This window comes from Lactuca serriola, chromosome 5, assembly GCF_051521515.1.
Source record: "Lactuca serriola cultivar US96UC23 chromosome 5, Lser_US96UC23_V15, whole genome shotgun sequence".
NCBI lineage: Eukaryota > Viridiplantae > Streptophyta > Magnoliopsida > Asterales > Asteraceae > Lactuca > Lactuca serriola.
In genome coordinates, this window is record NC_136412.1 from 48,005,068 (window position 1) to 48,019,705 (window position 14,638).

A 14,638-nucleotide genomic window follows, 5' to 3' on the forward strand; every position below is an offset into this window, starting at 1 on the left:
CACATATACTTAATAATATTTTTGACCACTATCCAATGAGCTTTACCTGAATTTCCCTGATGTTGACTACTATGCTCAAAGCAAAAGCTGCTTCAGGGCGAGTACAAGTCATAGCATACATGATCGATCCAACTGCGGAAGCATATGGAGCTCAACTCATTTACGCTACCTCTGCATCGATAATTGACCTCTGAGTCTTACTCAGCTTGGTATTACTCTAGATAGATAACTTTCATTTCTTTGAATTTTCCATGCTAAAACGATTTAGCAGCTTATCCAAATACGTGCTTTGACTAAGTCCAATCAATCTTGTACTCCTATTTCTCAAAATCCTTATTCCCAGAAATGTAACGCCCCGACTCTCAGGTATTAATTTTATAGCTTTATTTTTCATATTGAAAGGTCTACTCGATGAGTTGGAGGCCCTAATTCGTCGAGTAAGAACGTTTTTGGCCGCGAGTTTAAGTAACCAACTCAACGAGTCATAGGACATGACTCGACGAGTTGGAGCTGGTGGATGAAACCCTAATTTTCACGGTATTGTACCCTATTTAAAGGGTCATTGGCCTCCCTTAGCCTCCCCTTACAGCCCTTGTGAGTCAAAATACCCTAATTCATGTGTGCTCCATTCCTATGTGATGTTCAAGCTTGGAAGGTGATTTGTAAGAAGAAGGCTTGAAGTATAAGAGGAGTTGTGTAAGAGGAGCTAGTAGGTCTGACTTTTCTACTTCTTGGCATCAGTTTGAAGGTAACAAGTTGTTACCTTGACCTTCCCTCTTTCTAGATCTCTTTGTGATTGAATATTAGGGCTTTTCCTATATATATATATATATATATATATATATATATATATATATATATATATATATATATATGTATTAGCCATTTTTGGGTATGGGTTAGGATCTGAAGTTGCAAATTCAGATATGAGCTTATCTTGGTCTCTATAGCTACAAAGTCTCAAGATTTAGCAAGCATGAACCTTCCATTTTGAGATAAACCCCATTATAAGCTTGGATTTGACATTCTAAGCCTTTAAATCCTTACATGAACGTAAAGTTTGCAACTTTACGTGATAAACATGCCTTGAGAAGCTTGATCTACAATATGGAGCCTTGGAGTGGCTTAAAAAGCATCTGAATGGAGGAAGGACTGAAGGGACTCGACGAATTGCATGGCCAACTCGACGAGTTCGATGAAGATTATTGTGCAAGGACTTCTGCATGGAGGTGACGAGTCAGCTAGGGGTTTCCCGACTTTTGAACATTCATGAACTTGGCGAGTTGCATTGAAAATCGACGAGTCAACGGGGGATTTCATGACTTCTCGAGTTCAGGAAGGACTCGATGTGTCGGGTCAACATGGACTGTTAACCTTGACAATTGAATTGGACTTTGATCAATGGTTGACTAGTTGACATCGAGGGTATTTTAGGAAATTGGAAGTTTGTGGATATGGCTCTATGGTGAATATACGTGGTGGAGTTCGTGTCTGTGGTTCGAGAGTTTGAGCCGATCGCTTCGATTCGACAGTTAATAGGTGAGTTGTCCTCAGTATATCAACACGGTCTAAGGCACCAATGTCGGCACTTTTTGGATTTGTATCAGGGTTTATTACACGTTATGCTTTATGATATATATATATATATATATATATATATATATATATATATATATATATATATATCTAGGTTATAGGATGGTTGCTATGTTAGAGATCGGTTAGATCAGTATCGTTGTTATAGGATGGTTGCTATTGTGTGCAATAGGCCAAGACACCCTGGGCGGACCGGGTAGACTGCAGGCCCGACCAAGCAAATCTTGTTAGCCGAAGGCCGACTGAGCGGTTCCAATAGGTTGAAGCCCCTGAGGAGGGCGGTCCATACACACTGAGGGCTCGGAGAGTGATCCAGATAGACTGAGGACCAAGAGTCGGTCCAGTCAGACTGATGGCTCGTTATGCATGTTGTTTGCTTATATGTTTATATGATATTCTAATGTCAGTATGGCGTTGGTATTTTGGAGGTAACTCCCTAGTCCTTCGAGATTACATTTATTTATTATTGTCTCAGGTACTTCTGATGATCGCGGGAAGGAGAAGGTGTGATCGTGCGCCTCCTTATGTTTTTACTATTGATTCTGGGAAACTCTAATATTAAAGCATTTTGAAAACATACTTGTTATAATTATCGGTTTTTGAATATCTTAAAAAGTTTTAAATTGGCATGAATTTTATGGATGTTACAAGTGGGTATTAGAGCCTTGGTTTGAGTGAATTGGAGGAAAGACTCGTGTGTCTCCAGTCTCAAACTAAGGACAAAAATTTTAATGTGATTTTTTCAAATGGATTTGAAAATAATAAAGGAGTATGCAAGTGTACAATCAGCCGGAGATCACGAATAGACCCCAAAATACCTTACAGATTATTTAATTTGTGATATGTTTGAACAACATGCTAGTACTAGGCTAGGGATCTTCAGGAATTACATGATATAATTGCCCGATTATATGATGTATGCTAGCCTAGGGTTTGTCCTTATATGAAATTGACATCATTACTATAGTTGCTTAGTGTATGCATCACGGTTGTACATAATTAAGATCTTATAGCCAGATAATGTTTGGTTTGGCCTTATTTCTTATTCTTGTTTGAAGATGGGCTTAGGGTAGAATTAGGTATTCGAAAGTCTATAGGGTCTAGAGTTATGTATGGCTAGCATACACAAGTGCTGCAGGGTTGGTGGAAGTTTCATGGATGGGTTGTTGGAAAGAGTCCGCCAGTTATGAGATATTTAGCCTTGCTCTAGGAGTGAGGATTGAGTGCATGCCATGCTTACGTATAGTTTAGGGCGCTGTGATGATACTTGATACAAATATGGGTAGGTGTGGAAGGTAGTATGATCTCGTACTGCTGAAAGCACAAGACCTATACGCGTAGCAAGGAAGTTAGAACCCCTATGGTTCTGTTTGGGGTTGGTTCCCTGATTATTATATGGAATATCTGATATCTTCCTGGTGTGTTTTTCATCATGGTGGTTTCTCGACGATTTGTGAGTTGATCCGAGTCGGGATCAAGAGACGGCGGGCAAGAGGCACCCCTAGTGCCCGAGACTATCGGCCAGATGAGGCCAGACGAGATGGACGCCAGGATCCAAGAGATCCTACAGGATGAGGTGGCTGCACAATTCTGGGCTCAGTTACCGGAGATGTTCGAGTCTATCAAGACCGCCATGATGGAGTATTTTGATGATCTCTATGCAACCCTCACTAAGGCGGCTGCCACAGCAGCCACAACGGCTGTAACAATGGCAGGGGTAGGAGCTAGTCGGGCCTTCCAGTATCGGGAATTCAATAACACGAAGCCCCTACTTATGATGGGACTCAGGACCCCATCAAAGCCATGAGTTGGCTATATGATGTGGAGGAGTGTTTCTACACGTGTTCATGTCCTGCTGACTAGAAGGTCAGATGTGCCCTAAACCTGTTGAGGTCTGGGGAAAAGGACTTGAGGAGGTTGATGACTGGAGCTTATTCGGATGATCAGAGAGCCGCAAATACTTGGGAGCAGTTCCAGGATATGTTCCGTGCTCACTACATTCAGAGGGTCGAGCGGGAGCGGTTACCTCAGAAGTTTCTGGAGTTGAGACAGGAGAGTGAGACGGTGATGGAGATGACCCGCATGTTCACAGAGAGGGCGATGTTCTGCCCGGAGTTTGCCTCTGAGCAGGCTCAGATGACACATTATCTAAGCATGCTCAAGACCGACATACATCAGTTTGTAGCTACTCAATGGTGTGATACCCTGCTAGAGCTATAGGAGGCCTCTAGGTGGCATGAGTTGGAGATTGAGCTATAGTTAGGAAAATCACATAATAGTTTAACACATCAGATAACAAAACGAAGGTTTTATTATTTCTTGACACTATTACGTATGTGTTCAAGTTCACCCTAGACTATGCCTCTAATAGGCTACATCATACGATATTATGGCTACTGCATAACTTGATCTTCGGATATGTAGTCCTCATCCTTGATTCCTCGTGCGGTTTTCTGCTTCGTCGAGGATCATGTGGAATGCCCTTGGCCTCGGCGGCGTTTCTGGTCTTGCTGCTTTATTTTTCCCCGAGCAGTCCCTAGAAATATGCCCTTCTTTGTTACATCCATAACACACCTTCTTGTTGGACGCACACTTGCTGGCATAATGCCCTGTCTTTCCACATTTGTAGCAAGTCACCTCCTCGCCACATTTCCCGAAGTGCTTCTTTTTACACTTCTCGCACCACTTGGATTCACCTCCTCCTCCTTCTTCTGTTTTTGAGAATTTCTTTTCCTTGTTGGATTTTGGAGATCCCTCATGCTTCCTTTTCTCGCCAATTTCAGCTCTTTCCAGACCCTTCTCTCGCATCTGGGTCTCCACATTCTTAGCAACCCATATGGTGGCTTTTAGAGTGGTAGTTTGCTTGACCATTGGACCGAAGTCCGCTGGTAATTCGAGGGCAAATTTGTTAACCTTGGAGAGTTCAGTTGGGACGAGGTGAGGAACAAGCTTCATTTTCTCAGTAAAGCTTGCAGCATATTCAGTAACGCTCATTTTTCCCTTCTTCAGATTTTGGAATTCGTTGTTGATCTCCAGAAGATCCTGCTTTGAGCAGTACTGCATTTTCAACAGCACCAGAAAATCCTCCCATGACATCTTGCTCGCTTCTCCTTTGGGCATTGAATCGGCTAGAAGCTTCCACCAGCTTAGTACTCCAGATTTCAACAAAGGAACCGTGAGAGCGGTCTTCTGCCTGTTGCTACACTCGCAACTTTCAAACATTGTCTCCATCTCAGAGATCCAGTTCATGACTTCCACCGGCGTCGGGCTTCCAGATAGACTCAGTGGATTGGATGCCATGAAATACTTGTATTTGCATCCACGTCTGTCATTTCCTCCATCCTGGTGGTTTTGCCTAACTATCGTTGGGTTGGCTTGACCAACAGTCCCACTGTAGTTTCCCTCCTCAGTCTGCCCTTCGTTCAACTCGGGCTGCTCAATCTGTATGGTTGCTTCCTCTCGATTTTGCTGGAGCAAACGTCTGGTTTCCTCCATTTAACGATCCAACATTGCCTGGATCATCGCTTGCACTCCGGCCATCGTTATTGGCTCAGCAGCGGCTACCACAACCGGTATTTGCTCAATCACTAGGGGCTGATCTCGGTTCCCATTTGCATTCACGTTTCCGCTACGGGTCGTTGCCATCTTGATCTATACACCGAATAAGGTGAATCTAGATCTTTATTTAGGATTGATGTTTGAATCATCCTTATCACTCCGAAACGTTTACATGCTAGTTCTAATATCGTAGTCGTACGTTTAGAATCCTAAACACATAAGGTTTCCAGATCCGGTCGGCAACAGACCATAGATCCGATCAAACTATAGCATAAAGCATAACAAATCATTTAGCACGTAAAAGCAATTTAGGCATCATTCCTAAAATAAGCTAGTGCTCACACCTCACAATCATCGCTTAGCATTCTAAGTTTAAGTCTAGAAATTTCCTACAAATTCCTAGCTCGCTTAAACTAATGCTCTGATACCAACTGTGACATCCCCAAAATCACAGCCAGAAAAGACCGATTTTGTTTATGCTTATAAAAATCAGAGTACTTCTTTTTATAAAAAATGTTGCGGAATTTGTTCCCAGAAAAACATGATAAATACGTTATTAAAACATTTTCGAATTCCGTTAAATCCCCATAACTTCTTCATCCGACGTCCGTTTTCTTCCATCTTTTTCTCATTACGCTACTCCTAACGAGATCTTCGATTCTTGTTTAGGTCGTGTCGGCTAAAAATCACTCGATCTAATATTCGAATTTCGGCCTGTACACTGCTAATTCGAAACTTGGAAAAATCATAACTTCTTCGTGCGAAGTCAGATTTGGGCGTTCTTTTTATCGATGTTCTTAGTTTAACATATTCTACGACTTTCGTTTATATCGCTAAGGCTAAAACTCGCTCTATCGTAAATTCACTATTTATGCTTCCCGGTACCGTGTCGGTTTTGTCGCGAAACTTCGACGGGTCATAACTTCTTCGTTATAACTCGGATTTCGGCGTTCTTTATATGTACGGAAACCTTGTGACATATACTACAACTTGGTTCAAATTATTTATTCTAAATAATCTTTTGTCGAAAAGTCGTTTTGGACCTCTATTGTCTCTAAATTGACTAGCCCGGATCTACGGGCGTTACAGTCTGGACAAAATTGAATCATTTATAAAGTCCAAAGACCATAAGGACATGCTAAAGAATCTTTTGGATGAAAATGATAGGTTGAAACTCAGAGCCGAAACTATACAAAAATTTGACTCATTGAGTACCAAATTATGTTCAGAAAATAAAATTGATGTTGAAAATGCATCTGAACTTAATGAGGATGATGACATGAGTGAAATCTCTGTAGAGGATGAGGTTGACTGTTCAGAGTTTATTAGGAGCGAACCTGAAAACCACAAAAACCTGATTTCTGCAAATTCTGTGGAATTTGCTTGTCTGTTCAAAAATAAGTCATCAATCCTTAAAGAGAAGGGCGTTGTTTACCAAAAGGTAAGAACCACTCCCAATCAGGTTTATAAGGTCACAGGAGTAACCGAACATCAGACAGTCGAACTCTCTGTATTGGTGAATGAAGATAATGCAGATGGTTGTGATGAGTTTTTCTGGTCTGCACCGATAGACAACGCAGACGAAACAGTTGGTTTATCGGAGCGAACATCATGGAAAGTCAAAGGTAGATATGTGGAAGAACAACTTAATAAACCTGCCAACTTTGACGTGCCCAATTCTAGTGGCACAAAAGAGGTTCCAGTAGAATGCGTCTCCTCAACAAGCGAAACCTCTTCCATGGAAAGTGAACCAGTTGTTCAGAAGCCGAAACAAAAGGCAAATATTCACAGAGCGATACAAGAAAAATCTCTCAGAGCGAAAGCAATTTTGGTGCTCCCAAAATCCTCACTATACTCACTTTGATAGAAACTTCAAGCCAAAAGGAGAAGAAAATAAGAGTAAAAGGAGCTTCGGTCCATTGGATCAAAAGAACCAGAAGAAGACTTTCGGGCCACAGTAAGAACAAAACCGGAAAGATAAGTTCGGTCCCGAAAGTAACAACAACCAAAAGCCTGGTTTCGGTCCACTAAACAACAACGGACAAAGACTAGAGTTCAGTCCATCAAGCTTTTACAGCAGAAGACCCAGTTTCGGTCCAGCAACCCACAACAACCGAAAAGCCAGTTTCGGTCCATCAAAAAATAGCAACCGAAGGTCCAGGTTCGGTCCCTCAAATGATCTCAACCGAAAGGGTCATTTCGAACCTCAAGTCAACAAAGATTCTCATTGTAATTTCTATTCCTCTAATTCTTCTTGTTCTCATCCTCCTTGTAAGCCTAATTCTCGTCCTACAACAAGCTCACACTCGAAGAAGGATTTGAAAGGAAAAAGTAAGATTTCCTCAGCACATGAAGACCGAAAGCAAGCTAAAGTTCAAACTCCCGAACCTGAATTCAAAATACCTGCATCTGACACCAATAAAATCAAAGTGTTTACTATTAAGAGGAAAGATGAAACAACCTTAATAAAACGAACTTATCTTGTTGATGTTTCTCTTACTATTCATGTTTCTGTAAAAAGCTCATGAGGACCCAAGAGACTTTGGGTTCCTAAATCTGCTTAATTTTTGTAGGTTATAAGTGACGAGCAGTTCGACGAAGAATGGTACATAGATAGTGGCTGCTCACGTCATATGACATGAAGGAAGGAAGAGTTAAGGGAGTTTCGGTCCCTTCAAAACGGTGGTAACGTCAAGTTTGGTAACAACTCCTATGGAACGATAAAGGATTATGGGATGATAACCAATGGAGACTTTACAATCAGGAAGGTGGCTTATGTAGAGGGGTTGCAGCAGAACCTCATCAGTGTGTCTCAACTGGTGGGAGGTACAGGTCTCAAAGTCTCGTTCGATGACGAAGGTTCAGAGATAATAGAGAAGAAATCCAACAAAGTTATTCTCAAGTCAGAACGAAAAGGTGAAATGTTCCCTCTGAATATCAACCCAACGAAAGTGAATCCAACCATATGTCTATTGTCCAAAGCACATTCAGACGAAAGTTGGTTGTGGCACAGAAGGCTCTCACACCTCAACTTCAAAGACATCAACAAGCTAGTCATTGGTGGTCATGTTCGGGGACTTCCACTGCTTAAGTTCGATCGAGAACACTTATGTGCTGCATGTGAAATGGGAAAACAAAGTCGCCAAAGTCACCCAACAATCATAAACACCAAAGCTGTTGAACCACTTGAGTTGCTTCACATCGACTTATGTGGTCCATCATCAATCGAGAGCATTGGCGGTAACAAGTACATTCTTGTTATTGTTGATGACTTCTCACGATTTACTTGGGTATTCTTTCTAAAGCACAAATCTGAGGCGACTCCCAAGCTGAAGATCTTTATCAAGCAGGTCGAAGTGCAACTGAGAAAAGTCGTTCGAAACATCAGGAGCGACAATGGACTGGAATTCAAGAACAAGGAATTCAAAGATTTCTTAGCAGAAAAAGGCACCAGTCACAATTTCTCATCCCCCTATACACCTCAACAGAACGGAATTGTAGAAAGGAGAAACTGATCCCTATGTGAGGTGGCCCGAACCATGCTGATTTTTGCCTCCCTTCCTCTATATTTCTGGGCAGACGCCATTGCTGCAACTTGTTTCACTCAAAATAGATCTTATCTCAACAAGCGTTTCTCTCTCACCCCCTATGAGATTATTAACAACAGGAAACCGAATGTCAAGTTCATTCATGTGTTCGGCTCGAGATGCTTCATTTTCAACTCCAAAGAGCATCGCAACAAATTCGATGTCAAAGCCGGTGAAGGCATCTTTCTGAGATATTCTCTTACTTCAAAGGCGTATAGGGTTTTGAATAAGCGTTCTAAACTAATTGAAGAAACCTATTATGTAACGTTCGATGACAATTACGTCAAGAATTTGAAGTCTACCGAAGAAGCAATTGGAGAGATTTTCTCTCAAACAGACAACAAGATGGATCACCTTAAGAAGATTATCGAAGACGCAGCCAAACAAATGGGAGAAGAAGAACCAGTTCGAAACGAACCTCCTCAGAGCAATACTTCGGTCGAGGGGGAGAATCAATTCTCTTCAGATTGACAGGACTCACATTTCCAGGGGGAGGGTCCATCATTTTCAATCGACGATAATACTCATGGCAAGGGGAAGAATCCAATCTTTGTCAGAACTGGAAGCCCATCCAGAACCGAAAACCCGTTTGCACCCGAAAATCCTGTAGCAACCGAAAGTCCAGAACAACCTGAAAGTCCTGTAGCAACCGAAAGTCCGGATCAGCCCAAAAGCCCAGTCGAAGAAAGATTTCTTGATTCACATCCAAATGATTCATCATCAGTCAAGGGGGAGAATTCCAATATGCACTATGATGATGATACTCAATCAGAGTTGGAAGAAATGGTAAATGCTGAATTGGATCCATCCTATGATCCAAATTATCCTCCTCTCACAAAATGGACCAGAGATCATCCTGTATCTCAAATAGTGGGTGATGCATCATAAAAGGTTCTAACTCGATCACAACTGAAGGCGAAGCAAACTGCTCTATTCTCCAAAGTAGAATTCTGCATGTTTAATTCATTCATCTCCAAAATAGAGCCGAAGATCGTCAATATTGCTCTCGATCATTCTGATTGGGTTCAGGCAATGCAAGACGAACTCAATGAGTTCAAAAGAAATAAGGTCTGGAGACTCATTCCAACACCAAAAGATGCCTCGGTTGTCGGTCTCAAATGGGTGTTCAGAAACAAAATGGACAAGGAGGGAAATGTGATCCGGAATAAGGCTCGGATAGTGGTGAAAGGATATTGCCAAGAAGAAGGAATCGGTTACGAAGAGACATTCGCTCCGGTTGCAAGGCTGGAATCCGTTCAAATATTTCTTGCCTATGCTGGACACAAGAATTTCGAGGTCTACCATGTGAAGTGTGCGTTTCTGAATGGGGAACTTGAAGAAACCGTGTACATGGAGCAACCTCCTAGTTATGTAAATGAAAAGCATCCAAATCACTGCTACATCTTGGATAAGGCAGTTTATGGTCTGAAACAAGCACCTAGGGCATGGTATGAAACATTAACTAAGTTTTTAAAGACGTCTAAATTCAAACAAGGTTCGGTTGACCCAACCTTCTTTCGTAAAAAGGAAGGTAACTACCTTATGATCGTTCAAATCTATGTCGATGATATTATCTTCGGCTCCACGAATCCTAGCCTAACAGTTGAATTCAGGAAGTTGATGGAGACTAAATTTGAAATGAGCTCAATGGGTCCGATTAACTTTTTCCTTGGTTTAAATATTAGACAGGGACCCGAAGGCATCTTTATCAACCAGGAAGCATACACTAAGACTCTCCTTGACAAATTCGGCATGATCAGAGACTCAAAGGTAAAAGTCCCTATGGCGTTCGGCACCAAGCTCGCACCATCTTTGGAGAAACCGGCAGTCGACATAACGCTATATCGCCAAATGATTGGTTCCCTGATGTACCTCACAGCTAGCAGGCCTGATATAATGTTCTCGGTATGCTATTGTGCCAGGTTTCAAGCAAATCCTCGTGAACCACACATGTTGGTAGTGAAGAATATATTCCGGTATTTAAAGCGAACCACCTCTCTCGGTCTCTGGTATCCGTCAAACTCATGTTTCTTCATTCAAGCCTACTCAGATGCAGACTTAGAAGGATGTAGTCTAGACCGAAAAAGCACCACAGGAGGCTGCCAATTCCTAGACGGGAAGTTGGTTAGCTGGCAATCGAAGAAACAAACATGTGTTTCTCTATCTATAGCCGAAGCAGAGTACATTGCAGCCGCCTCCTACACATCACAAGTGATTTGGATCCAAAGCCAACTCTGAGATTATGGACTCCATATGAAAAGATCCCACTATATTGCGACTCAGAAAGTGCAATTATGATCTGTCATAACCCAGTGCGACATTCCAAGACCAAGCATATAGCACTGAGGTATCTCTTTATTAAGGATCATGTGGAAGATGGAAACATCGAAATTCACTTTGTTCGAAACACTGATCAACTGGCCGACATCTTCACCAAAGCCCTTCCTGAAGCAAGTTTCAATAAAATCCTACAAGGCCTAGGTATGATGGAATCAGAGTCAGTACCAAAAACACCTTCTCAAAACTAAAAGTTGGAAGAGAAATGAACCGAACGCTCGGTCAATTTCGGGCTTGGTTCACACGGGAACCGAAATGAACCGAACTCTCGGTCTATTTCGGGTTCGGTCCCACTGCACTTATTTTTGCTTATCTCAAAAAGGTGATATCTTTGGTTGTATACTTTTGTACAATTGTTTGCCAACATTCAAAAATAATTTTTTTTAAGGAACCGAAATGAACTGAGCGTTCGGTCCATTTATGGTTCGGTTCAAAAAAAATTTTGTTTGGTTTACTTTGTTTTTCTCTTTACAAAAATATCAAAATACCAAAAATATTTTCTTTCTTTTGTCTCTACGTCTGTTTATGTTAACAGTCTCTGGAATATCGATGGGGCAGGTATCATTCACACACTTTATACTAGCTAAGTATCCCTAGAAGCATGTTGTTGCATGTTGTCCAAAGCCTCAACTGATTTTGAATAAAGCCTTATTGACTGGGTATAAACAAACCTCGTCTTCCCAATTAGGTTGCTAAATTTATTCTAATCATGAGCTACCTTACTCTTTTCTCACATGAGTTAAGAGTTTTCTTCTTGGTCATTCTTTTATAGCAGAGGTACTTTTGTTTCTTTACAACACCTCAAACATTTTTCTCCATCATATTTCGGTTCATATTTGTAACCCTTGAGACTCTCAGAAATAACCACTGAGGTTTATGGTTACACAATCTCTGTGTTATGATCTTAACTTCGTGTCACCACGTGCTAAGTGAAACCCAAAATTCAATACCCATTATGCATTGACGGTGAACAATTAAATTTGCTCTAGCTTTCACCCATGAATTAACGAAACCACCCAAGTGGTTGTACCATGAAATCTCTATTTTTCTTTTTGTGTGATTCTTATGAAATTGTTACACACCATAACATTTATTCCCATAGAATCCAGTTTTACATTGTTTTTGAGATTCACACCAAACATTTCCAACAAGTCATTAAATAGTGTCCAAACATACTTGTTCAACAGACCACATCAGTCTCACAAGTACTTCATTCGGTTTCAATCTTATGTCAAGATTCGGAATTCTGAACTGAAGTGAAAGCCACCCTTCTAAGCCTCATCAAAATATGCCTTTCAACACTTCTTAACAAGTGCTTGATCGTAATTCAAAGGGAATCCACACAGACACTTTAAAGTCTCTCTTGACTTTGAAGGAAGAGATTTGTGTCCGGGATCCACTGTTTCATGTCTATATTGACATCACAAATTCCCACATAGATGTTGCTTTATTTCCTCATCTTTGACACTCTATGCATGAAAATCTTTTTGATTTTCCAAAAGTCTGGTTTGGCTCACTACAAGCTACTTTTCTTGATGTAGCTCCGGTTCTTAATGCTATATTCACAAGGCGATGATGTGGTTTTTCTAAGTGTTAGTTTTTATTTAATGACGTCAGCTCATTTTAAAGATAAGATGCTGACTCAGCCGGGAGACTAAAGGTTTCAAGAATTTAAAAAGGTATTTGATGGGAAGGCATGCTAAATTGAAACATTTTTCTCTCTCATGTGTAATCATCGGGGTTGCCAACTGTCACGCTTCAATCAACTCAGAAACCGATTCGTGTTTCAAGTGGATTTGGGGGCGAATTTTTCTCTCAACTCTATACACGGTATAAAGGGTTAAACCCTAGTTGTTCTACCTCTTTACTGCACCCAAATTTTTGAGAGCAAACAAAGACGATTTTCTCCCACTGTTCATCTTCTTCTTCGAAGCACTCAACAATGGCGGATTCCTCCTTTGTTCATGAAACCTCCCACATTCTCCCAATCAGACCCCAACAAAGCTTGGTCATTGATCTCACCCCAGTTTCCTATGATGCCTTCATGTATCCCATAGTGGAGTGTCTCAAATACTCTCCACTGGTTCTCACACTGACCAAGGTCGAAACTGTGCCTATGGAATGTCTATCCCAGATTTTCTCCACAGCTTACTACAATAAATCTGTTGATCGTATCTACTTCGACATCCTTGATACCAAAACCTCCATCTCAAAGCAGCGATTTTGCTCGCTTCTAGGGTTTGAACCTGATGAATCGAGGGTTAAACTTGATTAAATTTCTATGGGTGAATTATTCTCCATGTTTTACAACATGGGTTACACTGAAATCCTTACCACTGTCATGAAGTTCAAGAAGTTGTGTCTTCCTCCTCAATGGAATGGCTTTTTCACGATATTGTTCAAAGGTTTGTCTGAGAGGAGTGCAGGTTCTGATGGGGCCAATCGTTTGTTCATGACGATTCCTTATGGGCTGTACAATGGTATCAACCTCGATTATGGCTCAGTTCTATGGCAACAGTTGATCCAAAGCCTCGCCTCTACTTCTCGCCACACTGAAATCTCCTATGCCAGGTTCTGGACGCTCGTCACCAAATGGGCAATGGACAAGTATCATGTCCCCATAGTGGCCACTTCTCCACTCTCCTCGATTGGCGTCTTCCACACTACAAAGATCATAGTCACTGATCCTTCCAGGTTTCTCTTTGTTGGCTCAATTCCTGAGTCCATGTATGCTTGTGTATCAGGGGAGAGCCACATCATCAAGACCTACAAGGAGTTTATTCCTTCGAGTCCCAAAGAGCTGACTCCAAAGATGCTTCAGTCCATCAACGATGCCGATAAACCTGCTCCCAGGGGCAAGAAACCAGAGAAAGGGAAAGACAAGAAAGTGGTCAAAGGGGCGACAGGCCCTTCTCCTAAAAAGCGAAAACCAACAAAGGCAGCCCAATCACCTCCACCGAAGAAGAGGAAAACCCAGCCTAAACAAAAACTCATTCTTGCTTCTTCCTCAAGTGAATCAGAGGATGAAAGTTCAGACTCAGAGGAGTCATTTCGAGGCGACTCTCCTCCCCGTTCGCCTTCACATGAGGTACCAGTTACAACCAAACCTGTCTCTTCTCTCCTATCACTATCTCTATTTCCATTCCTCCCATAACTTCCTCCACTCAAATTCCACCCACTTCTATTCCTGTACCACCTCCCAATTTCTCAGACGCTACAAAAACAACAACTACTGGAGTTCGAACCAACGTATCTGATACGGGGGCTCGTACTTCAGCACCCGAACACACACCAACAACCGAACATACTTCCGCACCCGAACCTACTCCCATAACCGAACCTCCACCATCACCTTCATCTCCCAATCGCTCAGCCGAAACCGAGACATTTCTAGGAGGGGAATATATGACCTTCGATTCTGTTTACTATAGTCCCTACCAGGTTGAAAGCAATTATGATGATGATGCACCTGTCACCAAAAAGCACATCAAGGAACTTCATGAGAAAATTGATAATCTCGTCGCTTCTTCCTCCTCCTCTCGGTCCCATATCACAGAAGC